Consider the following 16,733-nt stretch of genomic DNA (forward strand, 5'->3'; position numbering starts at 1 on the left):
CAACAGCAGCGGATGTTTGCTCAAATATTTTTCTCAATACGAAAAACAAGTGCTGTGATTGCGGTTTGTTAAGTCACAGCATAAAGAACGAATATTCAAGCTACAGCAAACTCAATAATCTGTGTAAAGTTTTGTTCGCAAGTTCGAAAACAAGTGCCCTCAAACGATTGCTGGTGTGCTTTAAGTACATTTATAGTCTGATTGCTAGCTAGCGACATGACATTAACAAATTACAGATAAATTTGACTGCCCCCATAAAACATGAACTTGTAATTTTGTTATCTGTGGGGTTTCACGGTGATTATCCAGCTCATGTAGCTGGAATTCGAAGAAGCAGAATACTTTCAGTAAAATAACAATCACTTATTTATTCGGATTGTGAACGTCCTTTCCAGGAAATAATATTCTGAGAACCATCAATTAAGCTGGGAAGTTCATTCAAGAGAGTATTCTTTCTCAAAAAATTAGGGAAATGGTAGTGGCGTGTCATTTTGGGTGCACAAAACGGGTTAGATCCCCAATTTATTACATTTTTGTTTATTTGAAATCGATTCCAATACAAATTTAGAACAATTGTATGATACACTGAGGTCTCTATGCGAGTCCTGTCTCTGAACGTATCTTTTTCCAAATAATTATCTTTTCTGTGAGTTTCTCCTTCATTTGGTTTTTCCAATATATGTTTCCACTCACGCAATACGTATTCCACGCGTACAAACAGACCTCAGTGTACTATGAGGCAATTATAGTTTCGACGAAATGGGCCCTTTCGGCGAAACTACACTGACCTGTGCAAAAATTTTCACCAAGTTATGAAATATGGTATCCTACACAGTTCGAAAAATTCTTGAGATTTTTCATATAAATGGAGCGTCATATTTCACATAAATTCATATTCAAGAACATGAAAATTACATGGCTTGAAATCGAACGAAATAAAAAACAGATCGATTGTAGCAACAGCGCGACTTGAACCGAGAAACATTAGGTCACAAAGTACGCCATTTAATCGACTAAACCACAGAAGCACATATCTGCTCAATGAATAAAGGATACATATAAATCCAACCGGGGCACTTGGGAGCTGAGTGCAAATTACATTCCGAGTCTGTAAAATTCTGTACGAATGGAATATTGCGTCATTTGACAAGTTAAGTAGTTATGAATTGTATCGTTTGTAGAATTATGTCACCTGTGAATTCATTAGTTTTTTGTGTGTGGGTATGGGGGTAATAATGTTTTTTTTCATTTGTCATTCAAATAGTTTCATTATAACGTTTAATTCGCAAATAGTCAATAATTTCCAGATTGATACAGATTATTCAAAAAAATGTACATTAATGCTTCTGCCGCCTATTCGGTAAAATTTCAGGATATGCACGTATCAGTTATCATATAGTTTAACTTAATCATTGACCCCTTTGCAGCTGTAACGAGTTTAAGTATACTGGAACCTCAATTTATTTAAAATCGGGGGTGCGTGAATTAAACAAAAAGTCGTGTTATTTGAAATTTTTCGCGTTATTTAAAATAAAACGCTTAAAAAAAGTCGCGTAAATTGAGGTTGCAGTGTATGTCCATCTTCAAGAAAATTGTGCTGATATCGAAAAGAATGCGGTTTGTCGGCTGTGTGCTTTATTCGGTTATATCTCCGGAAACGAATCATTGAGGCGGTTACGACACCGATTATTTTTCCGAAACAAACTATTTGAACGTGATCTGTGACCATATCATAGTTTTCGAACGAGCTCAAATTTATCGAAATTTGTTGAATTATCCCTTTGGGAAAAATAGTGCGGACAGCCGTTTTCGTCATTTATACAAACATTGGCTAAGTTTAGCCAAATCATTCACCCTATCCTTAAGAAAATTGTGCATATTGAAAAAGTGCGATTTATCGGTTGCATCACTTATACCATTGCACATCCGAAACCAAATGAATTAGCATTAGGTTTTCAAGCGATTGCATAAGATCTAGAGCAAAGTGTGGCTTGTAAATGAGCCTAATATTATCTTACTTCACTCCTAGAGAAAACTGTATGGATAAAAAAAAGGTAACGTTACTTATGCGATTATATCTTCAGAGCCGGAGGAGTAGCCAATTGTTCCTCAAATTTGACCACTATTCCAATAATAACTTTCAAACGTGTTTAAAATTCTTGATGTTGAACTTCCGGTTCCGGAGATAGCATTTGTCAAATCTGATAAAATAGTGCTATTTGAACGACTGAATTCAAAAATCGGTTAAGTGCAACTTAGTTTGGAAAGCCCGTTTAAGTATTTTTGAATGCAGAAATCGGATGAAAACATTGAGAGCAAAAACCGGCCGTGGATTTTGCAATGCAAGACTCGTTTAAAAACATTTTTTTTTGCAGGAAGCATGGTTTGCTTGTTTGTTATGGACAACGTGATCTATGCTGTGGTCCCATAGTGGCAGTTTGTAAAAACTTTAAATGCAAAAACCGGATAAATACATTTGTCTTGAAAGAACCGGCTAAGCTGTTGTACGGTTCTTGCAAAAAAGATGTTATTAAACGATTCTTGCATTGCAAAATCCATGTCCGGTTTTTGCTCTCAATGATTTTATCCGGTTTTTGCATTCAAAAATCTTTAAGCGGCTTTTCCAAGTTGCACTTTTTTTGTTTTTCCGATTTTTACTCTCAGCCGTTCATTTGTCAGTGGTGGTACTGCTACGATTATATCTCCGGAACCAGAAGTGTCAACCATTTGATCTGATTTTGTCTTCAAAATTATAGGCTTATTGTTCGTAAGAGCTGAATTATGTACAGTATAGTGCCTTGATATATGCTCACAGATCTCGTAACGTTTAAATGTTTCATTTTTATTCCAGTGATTTTAAGAATGAGATATTTTTTGCATCTTTCAATAAAGACTGCCTGTATTTCCCATCTTCCCCTATATCTGTTTGGGTCTCAAAGTGCGTGGAAATGCCATGGCGTTTGAATGAAACCTACACACTCTAGCGTTTATCTTATCATTTGAACAACAAAAATTTACATTTTTCAACTCGAATAAATCCACAAATCAATCATAGGCAGCATACCATCTAGCACTATACATATTCACAAGTGTCGCGTTTCTACGCAACACAACCAATAACGCTCGTGATTAGCAAGATAGCAGACTTCCGGTACCGTACTCTACGCGTAGGTATGTCTTTCCCGAGTAAAACTAAACATCAAAACTAGAACAAATCGAAATCTGATTATGATAGTAACATCAGATTGAAAAATAAATATAAGTTTTCTGCCTTCAAAGCAAAAATTTTGTGAAACTCAAAAAATGAAAATATTAAAAATTTAAATAGACAACTCAACTTGATGTTATGATGTTCACATGCTATAGCTTTTGGATATGAGAAAGGAAATAATGCACATTTTTATATTCATAAAATAGTCCCACTGCTTTTGGTGATGGAGGATACGGGATGGATGCGACGAAACGAGTGTACACTGACAGAAATTACCTGTATATATAGGTTTTTGAATCAACTCTGCTTGTCATATGATCGAAAAAATTCCCACTACTTACAGTCAACTGTCACAGTCCATAGCATTCGCAGTGCAAGTTCGGAATTCAAATGATCTAAGTTCAAAGGAGAAAGACACTTCGAAAGTGTATGAGTATTGTCAACAATGTATGCGTAAAGAGGAATTCCTGGACCTTTTTTTATGATTTTAATCAATACATTTTCCATATGGTTGAAAATAAACAATTCAGTTCATATTGATTAGGATTTCCATTCAAGAAAAGCGAAAATTTGAGTCTAAAACTCTTCCGTTTTTCTGAAAACTGCTCGAGAAAAAAACATTTTAGTTTCAGCTTACTTCCACTAACACACTTGATTAGCAACAAACACATTGTTATGTGAATTTTCTCTTGCAGAATATATTGCGAAATAAAGATTTACGTACCTTCTATTAGTAATCCCGCAAAATAGGAACCTTTAATTTAACACGCAAAAGGCAATGAATATGGAAGGTTCTCGTAAAACTATTTATTTTTCCGAAAAACTGTTTTTACGACAGAAAATATTTTGTTTTGTTTATTTTGTGTAGATCTAATACAAATCTAATGAAGCAGTGTAGGTAGCTTTTTTATTAGGCAATTAAAATGTGCAATAATAAAAATAGATTTTTTTTATATCATTTATTTATATCCGGCTTTAACCTAGTTGCGGTCGCTCACCGGGGAAAAAATAGATCAAAACTGATGGTCTATAATACAGGTGAAACTGAAGCAAACGTATCCCCAGCGAGCCGTTTTAGATTCATTTATTCGAACGGTTCTACTGACAAATTTAGACCTATATACGCTGCCGTTCTATTTTTTATATAATTGAAACACAGATAAAACGCTGCTGGGGCTGCTAGTTTATTTTGTTATAATTTCTAGATTTAAATTTTAAAACTGACATAAATTATGCATCTGGAACTGGAACACTCCTGAACATGCCCTTAACATTCGTTTTAGAATAAATTATTGCTAAACGAGATTGTTTTGAACTCCATCGTTCAAAACTGGTTGCACTGCATATGTAAAATCGATGGAGTCAGCAGGTGTAGTACAGACTGCATCGTATAAGTGTTAGTGTTCCATGCTGTAAAGGAATACGAAGCATTACACCATTAAAGTTATCAGCAGATAGTTCCACCTGTATTGTGAAATTACTGTGAAAGCTTTTCGTGAAGTAGTATTGCTAGTGATTTTTTTTATTAAATCTGCGTTGATACAATATTAAAAGCTTCAGTTATATAGTAAAACAAATATAGCGTAAAATATTATATCGTATACCTAGTTGTGTATGGACTTCACAATAACATACTGATTTTATATTATAAGTACAAGGTGATCATTTTGAATACATACATTTTCTTCCAAGAAATAATTCACATCCATGATCCATGACTATTATTACCTGTGACCTTCACCTACATCTTTTAAAAACAAACTAAAATTGCATCCATTGATATCCATAATATCGATTGTAAATTCAATTATTCGTACAGGGTCTGAACGATGAAAAAAATCATCATTTTTGCGAGTTTTTTCCAGAATTATCGTTCAACAAAATAAATTCAAATGTTTTGCATGATAAAAAGCATCATTCGAACAACATTTTGTAATTTTTTCGTGAAAAAATATTGAGAAATAAGTCGGTGAAGAGTTATTTTCGAGAACGCTTCTTAAAAATCATGATTTGCGGTGTCCACTGAATCTCAGCGCAGACTAATCAGATGTGAACAAATGAACGCAGCATAGTTAGAGTAGAAGTTTTGCTAGACCCCAACGTTTCTGTTTGATTTTTTTTAATTTTTAAATTTTTGGTGGTTGTTCAAAGTGAAAACTACGATTTTTCACGAAAAAATTCGCCATTTTGTAGCTGTTAAACCTCCCCAAAGTAAGAAACAACGAAAAGAAAAACGTTGGGGTCTGGTTTTTTATATGTAGAAAGTGTGTGCAAAATTTCAAAAAAATTAGTGTAGTAGTTTTTGAATGACGATGGACACGGACTTTCAAAACCCGCTTTCGAGAAAAACGAGTTTAAAGTTTTTTGTCTATAAAATCAATGAAAACAAATAATTACACCAGGGAGCCCGTAGGGTCTAACATTTTCAAAAAATCATAATTTTTCTTATATAATTTATTACAACGAAACATTTCAAGAATGTTTTGTCAAGTTTTGAAGTCAATCGAAGTAGAAATCTTGGGCCTGTGCGCCGAGCTCTTGCTTATTCATAGAATGAGATAGCCATAGATAAAAGTTCATAACATCCAGAGTTTCGTTCCAATAGGCTTGAAAATTTCGCAGAAAATTCTTCAAATGTTTTACTATAAGAAAATATAAAGAAAAAAATAAATGATTTTTCAAAAGTGTTAGACCCTACCCCCCTTAAACTCGAAGCGCTTTATTGTTTCAGAAAGTTACATCCCTTAAATGTACGCTATCCCAAGCATATTTTTGCCTAGTCTATTATGCAATTCAATTTTTTTGTGGTTGCTTGGCAATAACATTAAATTGGGACAAAGTTTTGTTATCAATCTGAGAAATTCTATATCTTATTTAGATTTCAGTGTGCTTTCATTGACAGCAGAAATAGTTTACGGTTTATATCTCAGTAATATTTTTTTGCTTTTGATTTTGATTTTTTAACTGTAAAAATGGCCAAAACGATAGCAAATTGAGTAATTGATCAATGCGACCATAACAACATCAAATTTAGATTACAATTTGATCTCATACTCAACTCGGGTTCGATATTAGTGTGGAAAATTTTCGAGAGAGAATATTCTTTCGTGTAATACCGAACCGGTCCTGCAGCACCGCTATACTTTCATTAGTAGTTAGTGAAAGTAAAGCCCATTAGAACCAAAGATGGCTTTTATCGTATCAAAGAACGCTCGCTAGCAACTCTTCACACGATTCAATCAGTGCCATCAAAGAGATACGGATATCATCGCAGCAACAAAAACTCGGCATGGCTAGAATAACATAGAATAGACACCAGTGCGAGAGCGAATTTTTCTCGATGACATTTCTGAGAATCAAAGGTTAGCACACTGCTGTGGGGATTTTCTCTGAAGCAACAAACGGTCGCTTATTCTCTATTGCCGCTTATTCTAACTATGTGCGTATAACCTTTGTATAAGTTGTGTCTATAAAAATGTATGTGAATGTTCCACAAAAAGGTTTTAAAATATTGCAACCTAGTGTGAGAATCATCAAGTTGAATCGTCGATTCGATTTTCTGCGATAATTGTCAACTTGCGATTCTCTCTTGGGAAATTCTACACAGCAACGACCAATATTAGACTTAACATTATTTTTAAAGGACCGTGAAATACTTAGAATATGAAGTGGAGCGAAGAAATGTAGAAAAATTCTCTCATGGTTCATGCATTGAGAGACACGATTTCTTGTAGCGTCTTCTACCGGATTAAAAATGTTGTATACAATATAGATAGCAATATAACCGCTTCTGTCAAATTTTCGGCGATCACCAACACTGATTAGAACAATGATCAAATACTAAATAGTGTTAGAACTATTCGCGACCTAGAAGGAGCAGTGCTGCTACCTATAAAAGTTTAATCTGTGTGTGAAGTGAATGTAAACAAATCAGGGTATTTTTTCACTCAAGTTAAAATAGTTAATTCTCTGTTTTCTTATTTGATGTTTTATGCGTTGAAGTACGAAATTGTTTAAATAATTCGTATTTAGCCATTAGAACATATTGTGCGGTGTGTCGTAGCTGGTATTTCGTCAGTATAAAGCGGACAAAATTTCTCTTCTGACACTAGTAATCTGCATAGGTAAGAAAATATTTGAATTTTTTTTGACAAAACAACTATTCTTAGTTAATCTAATGCATCAAACCAGTGCATTACAATACAGAAGAAGGTAATTGAGAATAATTTAAGAAAGTTGCTCGAATGGGCTTGCAAAAACATTTCCTGACAGTGTTTGTTATGCTGATAAGAACAACAACAAATGCAAATTCACTAAATTTCTGTTTGAGCTGTTAGTAGAATGTTCTCACTAATAGTACTATTGTTGTACCGTTGAATTCCACTATGTTATATCACGTCATTACACTCTCACAAAGTCACTATTTTCACAGTCACTTTTTTTTCCGAAAGTGTATCAAACGTTATAATACAGATACGTATTTCGGAATGCTATTTGCATCCTTCTTCAGTGTATCGGTTTTATAAGTTTATAAAATAAACTTATAAAATAAACTTATAAAACCGATACACTGAAGAAGGATGCAAATAGCATTCCGAAATACGTATCTGTATTATAACGTTCGATACACTTTCGGAAAAAATAGTGACTGTGAAAATAGTGACTTTGTGAGAGTGTAATGACGTGATATAACATAGTGGAATTCAACGGTACAACAACAGTACTATTAGTGAAATGCAAATTGTTGAGCCAAATTGTATGTTTTGATTTCTAAAAAAAAGGTATCGACCGGGTATATCCATTTCATCATGTGAAATGAAATAAACGATGCACAAACAAACGTGAAATAAACGATGCATAACATAGATTGAACGACTCAGAATCGAACCAACGAAAACTGCTCGGCAATAAATCTCGTTCTCCCAAGTAAGTTTCAAATATTGTTCTAACTCAAATTCAGACAACTGTTCGTTTTCTGTTCCCAGGTGTGAACCCTACACGGTTTCCTCCGGCAGCGTAGTTGAAAACATCCGACAAGTTCATCAACACAGTGCACGTATCACCTTCTGAAGGCTCCTAAAGATGAATCGAAAAATGCTTTATTATCACATTTAAAATGAACACTACGACGAAAAATATGCACCACAAGTAGAAAACATGCAGTTTTAATGCTATTCAAAGAATTTTTAAAAATAGCAGTAGATTTTCTTTCATAAATATTGTTAAGAAATTATGTTTACTTTTTCTCACATACCGATCACTTGTTTTCTACACGAGAAAATAGATATCACTCAAAGCGATTATTTCATATTTATTCACTCAATTAGTATCTTCAAAGTTTTTGAAAAACACTAGTACTTACCATTTCAACCAACAAAACTAAAATCGAAGAAAACGGTACGTTTGAAAATTTATCACTTTTTGCTTTTGCTTGTTTACTTCCATAAGCTGTCAAACTCAACTTCGTAGTCGCGAATTGTTTTTGCGCCTACAAGCGGCGTCATCTCAAGAAAAGTTACACATATGAAAATACTCACTTTGAAAATGGCATGGAAAGTTTATTAACATGATTATTATGTTATTTCATTTACCCTCGGTTTTAATCTTGAAATCATGCGCAGAAGCTCTTCGTTCAATTTTTGCAATGCATAAGCTGAAACCCGGAATTTGTCCAAATTAACCCGGTTTGATTCGAGTCAATCCGACGAATAAACATGGACGTAGAGAACATTTGGAAGCTATGAGAAAAGTGGAAACAGTTTTGCTATTTATCTTTTCTCTTTCATGTCGTTTTCTCGTTAGAGTTCAGCACCTTCTTGTGACTGTGCGGCTAGAACTTTCCTTATTTTGCCACACTCTCTACCGACCTGGCACATCGTATGTGTGTAAAAAAAATGAATGTTCATAAATCAGGTTAGTTCGCACAGTTAACCCGTTCATCATTGCTGGACCTCATTCGTGATGATGTGGTTGACTGGTCCTGTCCGGTTCGGAACGGGAATGAAATCAACTGATTTAATCGTTCATTTACCCTGTCAGTCATCGTCTAGAGCGGTTGGTCCGAAACGCCTTGGTCTATAGGCTTGCTTAAATGTTTATATTTTGTTTCATGTCATTTTATATAAAATCCATTTACTCAGACCCGACGTAGAAAACGCAATACATGACTTCCGGTAAAGTGTGAGGTTTCGTTTCTCCACGGTGCATCCAGTCAGTAATCTGGATCTCCGTCAGCAAAATCAAGATCGCGTATGCGTTGCAAACGTTCGCGTCTGAACGAGTAAATGAGGGAACTGCCCGGAGAACGACTCGGTGCTCGCTTTACTTATGGAATCTCACCCGTGATCTTTGGCGGTTATCCTGCACTGCCACTATTTATATGCGCAATCACTGTCCAGGCAGCATAGGAAACCACAGATGGGTGTAAAAAACTAGCATTAATGAACCGTCTATTCCTTTGGTGAAACGAAAGCAAAACCGAGTACAGATACAGCAGACGTGAAGAGGGAGCAAGTAAAACAGCCAGACGTTGAATGAATTATTATTATTACTATTATTTGGGCCCAGCTTTCGCCGCCTTGTCGCGAGTGCGGGCGTTTCGTTCGGTGGTGAATTGGTTGGAGGAAATGTTTTTTTTTTTCGTTTTTTGAAGTTCTTCGGGTGCTGAGAAAACTTCGTTTAGGGCTGAGGGTAGCGGTGAGCCGATTTATGTTTACCGCCCAAATCGGGAGACATTTTTGCTGCAGCTGAGACAGTGTAATGAATAAGATTATGTCCAAATGTAAACTATTGGGTTCAAATTTCTTTTGTCGTGAATACGACTTACTTTACTATGGGGTGCCTTTTCAAAATTAGCCATATGGAAGAATGGGCAGAACTTAATCGTGAATATCTCGACTTGTATTAATGGTAGCAACATAATTCTTTCACCATTTCATCAAAAATATGATCAGGAATTTGGGATAATATTTTGAACAGTGTGAGATAACCATAAACAACTCAAAAATTAAGTTTTCTCAAAATTTCAAAATAATGCGGAAAACTCTTTACTTTCGCTTGGATTTTTCGAGCAAGGACGACGATTTTGAGGTAGTCAGGCACATATCTTCAACTGAATGCGTATAAAAGGGGAACCGTGGTCGAAAATCGATCATTTCTTTTCGTGCGTTCGGTGGAAGCAGACGTCGTGGGAGTTGAACCATTAACCAGCAGCGACGGAGAGTTCCTTTTGCGTGGTTAAAACCTCAAACGCTTAGGTAGCAACTATAATTCGCTTGCTGGCCATCAAGACGAGAAGACTGCCATCGCGAGAGTTAAACCATCAACCAGCAGCGACGGAGAGAGCGCCTTTTGCGTGGTTAAAACCTCAAACGCTCAGGTAGCAACTTTCATTCGCTTGCTGGCCTTCAAGGCGAGCAGACTGCCATCGCGAGAGTTAAACCATCAACCAGCAGCGACAGAGAGAGCGCCTTTCAGCGACGGAGAGAGCACTTGCCATCATTTGGTTTTCGGTAGTCATAACGAGAAGTTTAATTTTCAGATTGTAGTTCCGCAATATAGGTTTAGAATTCAGAGCCTGCGTGCTGAAACTGGATTCTGGAACTGTATTCCGGAACTAATTTGAGTTTCGAAATTGCAATTCTAGAATTGAAACTGGATTCTGAGTCTGTTATTGGTTCTAAATTTAGTTTTTGAACTCAGGATCCAGTTCTTTATTCCAGACTTCTTCTATTCGGTTCTTTTTAGAACCATAATAATACTCCTAAAGAATTATGCGGAAATTTACTTTACTGTACTCTATAAAACCCATTCTGGTAGTACTCTATAAAACCCATTCTGGTATGTACTCTATAAAACCCATTCATGGCGAAAAATCGTCTTCATGTTTTAGAGCTTAGTTCTGGAATATGGGTTTAGAATTCAGAGTCTGCGTGCTGAACTAACTCAAATCGTCACCATTTTTTTTATTATAAAGAACTATACTGCTTATTTCATAGTATTTAAGTGCGTTTCAGAATGTTTAATGTAACTAATCTGTAATTTAGTCTAGGCGCATCGTTTAAATTTCTAGTAATGAAAGAGGGGAAAGTTGCACAATTCAAACAATCGATGAACTACTAATTCGAATTCGGAAGCATAAATAAAGCGTGTCATATTCGTATTCACGACATCCAGTTATGTCTCTGACATTACACACCCGTACTTTTTTGATTTGATTTCGTAATTTCAGTATGTTATTCTGCCGATGAATCGACTTCCAATCAATGAATTGTGAAAAAATCGAATTGCAATATCTGTGCTTCGGTTCTAAAAAGCAATACCGAAGGAAAATTAGTTCGAAAAATGTACAATACTGCTGTTATAGCGTCGCGAAAACTTTTGAAATTTTTTTGCTGCTATCTTTTTGGCAACACATGTGTCAATTACGAATCATGTGCCATTGTCAAAATTGTTCAGTTTGGTCTATAATTAAATCATGAATCGACTTACAACGTCTAACATTTGACAAAGTTGTTTTCTGGTTTAATGGATACATACCAATAGCTACCAATGCATCCCAAAAAAGTGACTGTTTGGTGTGGATTATGAGCCGACGGCATCATCGGGTCGTACTTTTTCAAAGGCGACGATGGGCGGAATGTTACAGAGTAAAGGCGATCCCAACCGTGTGATGACTGACTTTTTTTGTCGTAAATACGGCTTACTTTACTATGGGGTGCCTTTTCAAAATTTACCCTCTGAGAGAGTGATAAGTTTTTGATCGTGAATATCTATTGTTGTATCTAACGAATCAACATTATTCTTGCGACATGCCATCGGAAATATGATCACAATTTTATGATAAAATTTTCAGTTTTGTGACATAATCTCGAATAATTCAAAATCAAACTTTTCTGAAATGTTTGGTGTAAACGAGTATCAAAGAGGATAATTCATAAGGCGCTTTTGCCTTTCTCGTATTTTTAAAGCGCATAGCTCAGTGATATGTGAAAGGATTTATATAATCTCACTACCAATAGAATCGAAATTTTTCAATTTAAACGTGTATAGCAAAAGCATTGAAGTATTTCAATAGTACACTATTGAAAAACCTGTCTCATTTTACCCATGTCAACACCAGCCAATCAGAACGCGTTCTGAGGAAGAGAACAAAATATCTGCTGCTGTACAACAAATCGTTCGAGGAAAATGTTCCGAACAGTGTTAAATATCGTAGTGAGTTCCACAATTTGGTCCTTCTGAAAGGCAGGAATGAATCCCGTACAGCACCCTGATAGTTTCTTTCAATGAAATGCAAATCCGAAATTAAATAATCGACATTAAAATTCTGTATGCGGCTATTTTTATAGCCGTTAGGACCGCCTATTAGTGAAAAAGCTACAAACGAGATCACATAAAAAGAAATCTCTTAACAAAAATTGGATCAGTTTGGATTCTATCGCCACTGCGAGCAGATGTGTTTTGTGTCGTCTGCATAGCTGGTTTCGCTTTCGACAAGAGCGATTACAGCTGCCAGTCATTAGCATTGGTGAAAAAACAACGGTGAAGAGCATTACACAAAATCAGCCGTTCTAATGGCTTTAAAAGTTTTATAAAAACTATTAGAATGTGTTGTTCGCAAATCGAAGGTAAATATCCTCAGTTTAGTGCAAATCAAGAACAGAGTTAGTTAGGGGTTTCAAGGGGAGAGGGGGGTGTCCAAAAGGCGAAAAGGCGCCTCATCCACTTCAAATTATGTCAGTTTATAAATTGATAAAAAAATTGATAAAAAATATGAATTTGTCAAATTATTTGCACTTTAAAATAATAAGTACTCCATTGTTCATGAAACTTAATTTAAAAAAAATTCTTCATGGTGGGGGTTAAAACCCCCAAAACCCCCCCCTGCGCACGGGCCTGCTGCAGATGTTTATTGACCCACAGTGTCACTAATTCTGAAATGTTAAATTGACAGTTTCGTGTACTTGGCTTCTCTTTTTGTTAGCTAAATACGATCTTTCCCACTGCCATTGAAGCAGTTTGATTGCAAAAACTTTTTAGAATTTGCTTGAAAGTTTAATCTGGCATCCCTGAAGTGAATGACATGTGTCATTTGGATTAATATTAGTTTACAAGAAAAAAATTGCTTTCATAATTTCAAGTGCTAGAGAATTCACAGAATTTGCAATAAACACTGAGTAACAACTGTTCCGTTAACAATTTTCGCATGTCTGTTGCTAAAAACAACTTGTTCAAAAACAAACATATGGATTGAGCGAACGGCTGATTTGTTTCTTCCCGTGCATGAATTTTGATTCCCGAAATGGAAATTGACGACGAATCCAAATTTGACCATTCATGCGAAATCCTTAACTCGGAACAATGAACACTATCTTGTTAAAAATATACGTCACATTTTCGTTTTTTTCGTATTTCGGCTTCGACTTATCAGTGCATAACAATACAAACAGAAACACTTGTGCAACCTAGCGATACAACTTGAATCACTAGCAGACATAAAGTTGAACTTTTTTTTGTTTTCGTCTGAAGCATTGTTTTCAGCGCAGTTGAAAAATGTGTCACTTAAATAAACTTAAACACTTAGTTTGCTAGTGCTTGAAGTTGAAACTTGGTAGCACAGTATGAATTGCTAAGTACAGAAACGAGTCAAAAATTGAAATTGTTTGTGTTCAATTTGAATTTTTTCAGCTATAACAGTCGTGGTTTTCAATTTCGGAATATCCAATTAAATGAATTTGTGATGAAAATCACATTGATGCTACAGACTTCAACTCACTGTAAAAGACCTTCCTGATAAATGCCTATGAATGTGAATTTTAAACGTTGGTATAAATGTCTAATATTATTCGTAATATTTGATCATATAAAAGTACGTAGCTGGATTTTTTCTAGTATTACGAAAGCTAAAATAAATATATTAAAACAAAACCTTGATATTAGCTTGAATGAATGTTAAGACCAATCATAATATTTAAAACAATAAAAGTTAAATTTTTTCATGCCGTCCGTATTTAATCTACAAAACAATGTGCAAACAACCCGAATGTCATATTATTTGTCAGTCGAATTCCATTGAAAAAATAAATGATAACAATTTTGATGAGCTCAACGCTCAGTCGTTCGGCTTGGACTGTGAAGCCTACACATGAACCGAAGCCAGTCGCAGTACCACCAGATGTATAGGTAGTAGGCATTCAAAGATTCGAGTTTGGGTTGAGCCGCAACAAACACCCAAACACCCAAACACCGACAGGCTGGGTGCTGAGCTACTCCAACACTAACGTGGCGTCTTTGCTCACACACACGTGCGTCACCGCCACCGACGGGTTGATCCAACATGGCGGTGGTGCTACGGTGCTGCAAAATCCAGCACAAAAGCGACTGCCGAGGCTGTCGATATCTATTCGAAGCGACAGAGAGAATTGCAATTTTGCGTTGGTGCGTGTGTTGAGAAATGGAAGGAAAAATACTGACTTGTTTCAGAGACCTACAATTACGGTATTTGATGTTCTTTTTGAGGCTTCTTCCGAATTGTCCAAATATGTTTTGAACTTTTACTACCTCAAATGGATGACACACCGAGTTCCCGGAAACAGTACAACCATTTTTAATCGATCCTTTCTTGCCGTCGCAAGAAGACCCAACATGCTGGACATGGACGGATTCTGTCTGCGAAGGCTATGTTCGGTTGAGAAAATGCATCGCATATCCAGTTGCGCTTTTCTTAGTTTTTGTCTTATTGTCCCTAACTTTGAACCGCTTTCAACTTTTCTCCTTGTGCTTTTCGTTTTTATCCTGCTTTTTTTTGCTACATCTTTAATGATTTTATAGTGATGCCAAAGTTGATCACTACCATATCCACACATCGCAACAACCAGTTGGAGAAGCTCATTATCACGTGTATTATTAAAACTTGTCAGGAAAGTTCTACTTAATGTTTGATGTTTTGAAATGACAGCAAATATTTTTACTGCAATCTGATCAAAATACTGCCAACACTGATATTCATGGCAGAACGGCAAGTTGTAAATTTTACAACAAAAGAAATGTTTTCTTACGATCTTTCAAGTGTACGGCAGAGACATGAAAAGGAATGAAAACATCAGGCTCGGTGTCAGGCGGAAAGAACAAAAGCTTGCTCTGTAATGCATCTTGTAGTGCATCATCATATCACCGACCTGGAATAGGTATAACGGGACTCGTTGAATTCATTGTGGATGATTGATGTTGGATCTGCCAAAACTCTTTTCATGCGTCTTTTAAACTATACCTGACAAAGACCCGAGGTCATCAGTGCGATTGATAGTAAGGAAAACCTGATCCAACCAGACATTAATAGATTCAAGTCCGTGTTTTGGTCAATTCATCAATTTGTCAATGTCATTCAACGAGGACCCGAGTTTGAATTGAACATTCATCAATGGCTCTCGATAGGCACAGGTAAACTTCACCGAAATGGCAAAGGCCTTCTATCGTTTCCAGATTGAGCATGTGTTGGTTTCATTTCATGCCACTTTTCAACAAGTGACACCTTTTTCCTACCCAACCTTAAGCCAAGTGATAAATGATGACATATCGAGTCATTGTTTACTCACCTTCTTGCAACTATTTGAACTGTGGTTTGTGTATTTCACTCGGATACGAGCGCAATGTGGTTTTCCAGATGAAATCGTCGTAAGTCAACTTAATCCAGCAGGCTTTTCTGCGATTCCTTTTCAACCGAAATATGCTAGAGAAAAAAAACACACGCACACAAAAAACAAATGCCACTTAAAAAGTAGAAACCACAAAAATCACTTCTGGATTTCCCAGGAAATCCAGTTCAACCAGCAAAACTTCCACTAATCAAATTATAATTTTCACCCGGGAACACCTGGTCGAAATTGTAATAATAATTTTCACAGTGTACGTTTCACTACATACAAAGAAAAAACATATGAATCCACAGAAAACAACTCACTTTCCAGCGGCGACAAATTGAACGGCACTTCCCAACTTCACTCGGCTAAAGTTTACTCAGTAGTGAAGCAATCTACCCGCTGCGCTTAACTTTAGGCTGCCTGGGTTTGCGCGAAGGTACTCAGACTCATTCGGTTTATGCGCAACGCGTTTTTCTCTCCCGAGTGGGTTGCCGTGCTCAATTTTCTCAGCATTATGCTGCTCTTGCTCGAGACTGTATTGTGCATTGCGTGCGAAAAGCAGTTCTTTAGTGTTGCGATCTTCTGCTTATCCAGTAACGCGCTTCGTTTCGTTTTTTGCTCCTACATTTCGTCTTCGACTCATCGGTGGATTATTATTTCAAACTGAACTGTTAGTGCAGTGTAGTTCCACTTGATCCACTGATCAGACGTTTGACATTATTTGAACAAGATTGTTTTAAATAATTTTTCAGAAGTGCTCTGTCGACGAGATGTCGTAGACGGTAAACAGCGACGACATACTGACCATCGTCAGAGAGAGGTAGTTTAAGAATTTGGTTGAAAATAATCGTTTCTCGTATCATTTAAATAGTATGTGCCAT

The 16,733-nt window shown here is 36.1% G+C and overlaps 1 protein-coding gene across 2 annotated transcripts in view; it reads right to left on the reverse strand.

The window, feature by feature from the left end:
- The window catches only part of LOC131439631 (uncharacterized), a 93,621-nt gene extending 77,365 nt beyond the window's left edge, over window positions 1-16,256 (reverse strand). For both annotated transcript variants that reach the window (XM_058610886.1, XM_058610884.1), the window contains exons 1-2: window positions 16,173-16,256; window positions 15,808-15,941 (exon numbers count right to left, since the gene is read on the reverse strand). The gene's annotated coding sequence lies outside the window, so the exon portion shown is untranslated. The remainder of the gene's footprint in view (window positions 1-15,807; window positions 15,942-16,172) is intronic.
- Between the last annotated feature and the right edge of the window lie 477 nt (window positions 16,257-16,733).

Source organism: Malaya genurostris, chromosome 3 (assembly GCF_030247185.1).
Source record: "Malaya genurostris strain Urasoe2022 chromosome 3, Malgen_1.1, whole genome shotgun sequence".
NCBI lineage: Eukaryota > Metazoa > Arthropoda > Insecta > Diptera > Culicidae > Malaya > Malaya genurostris.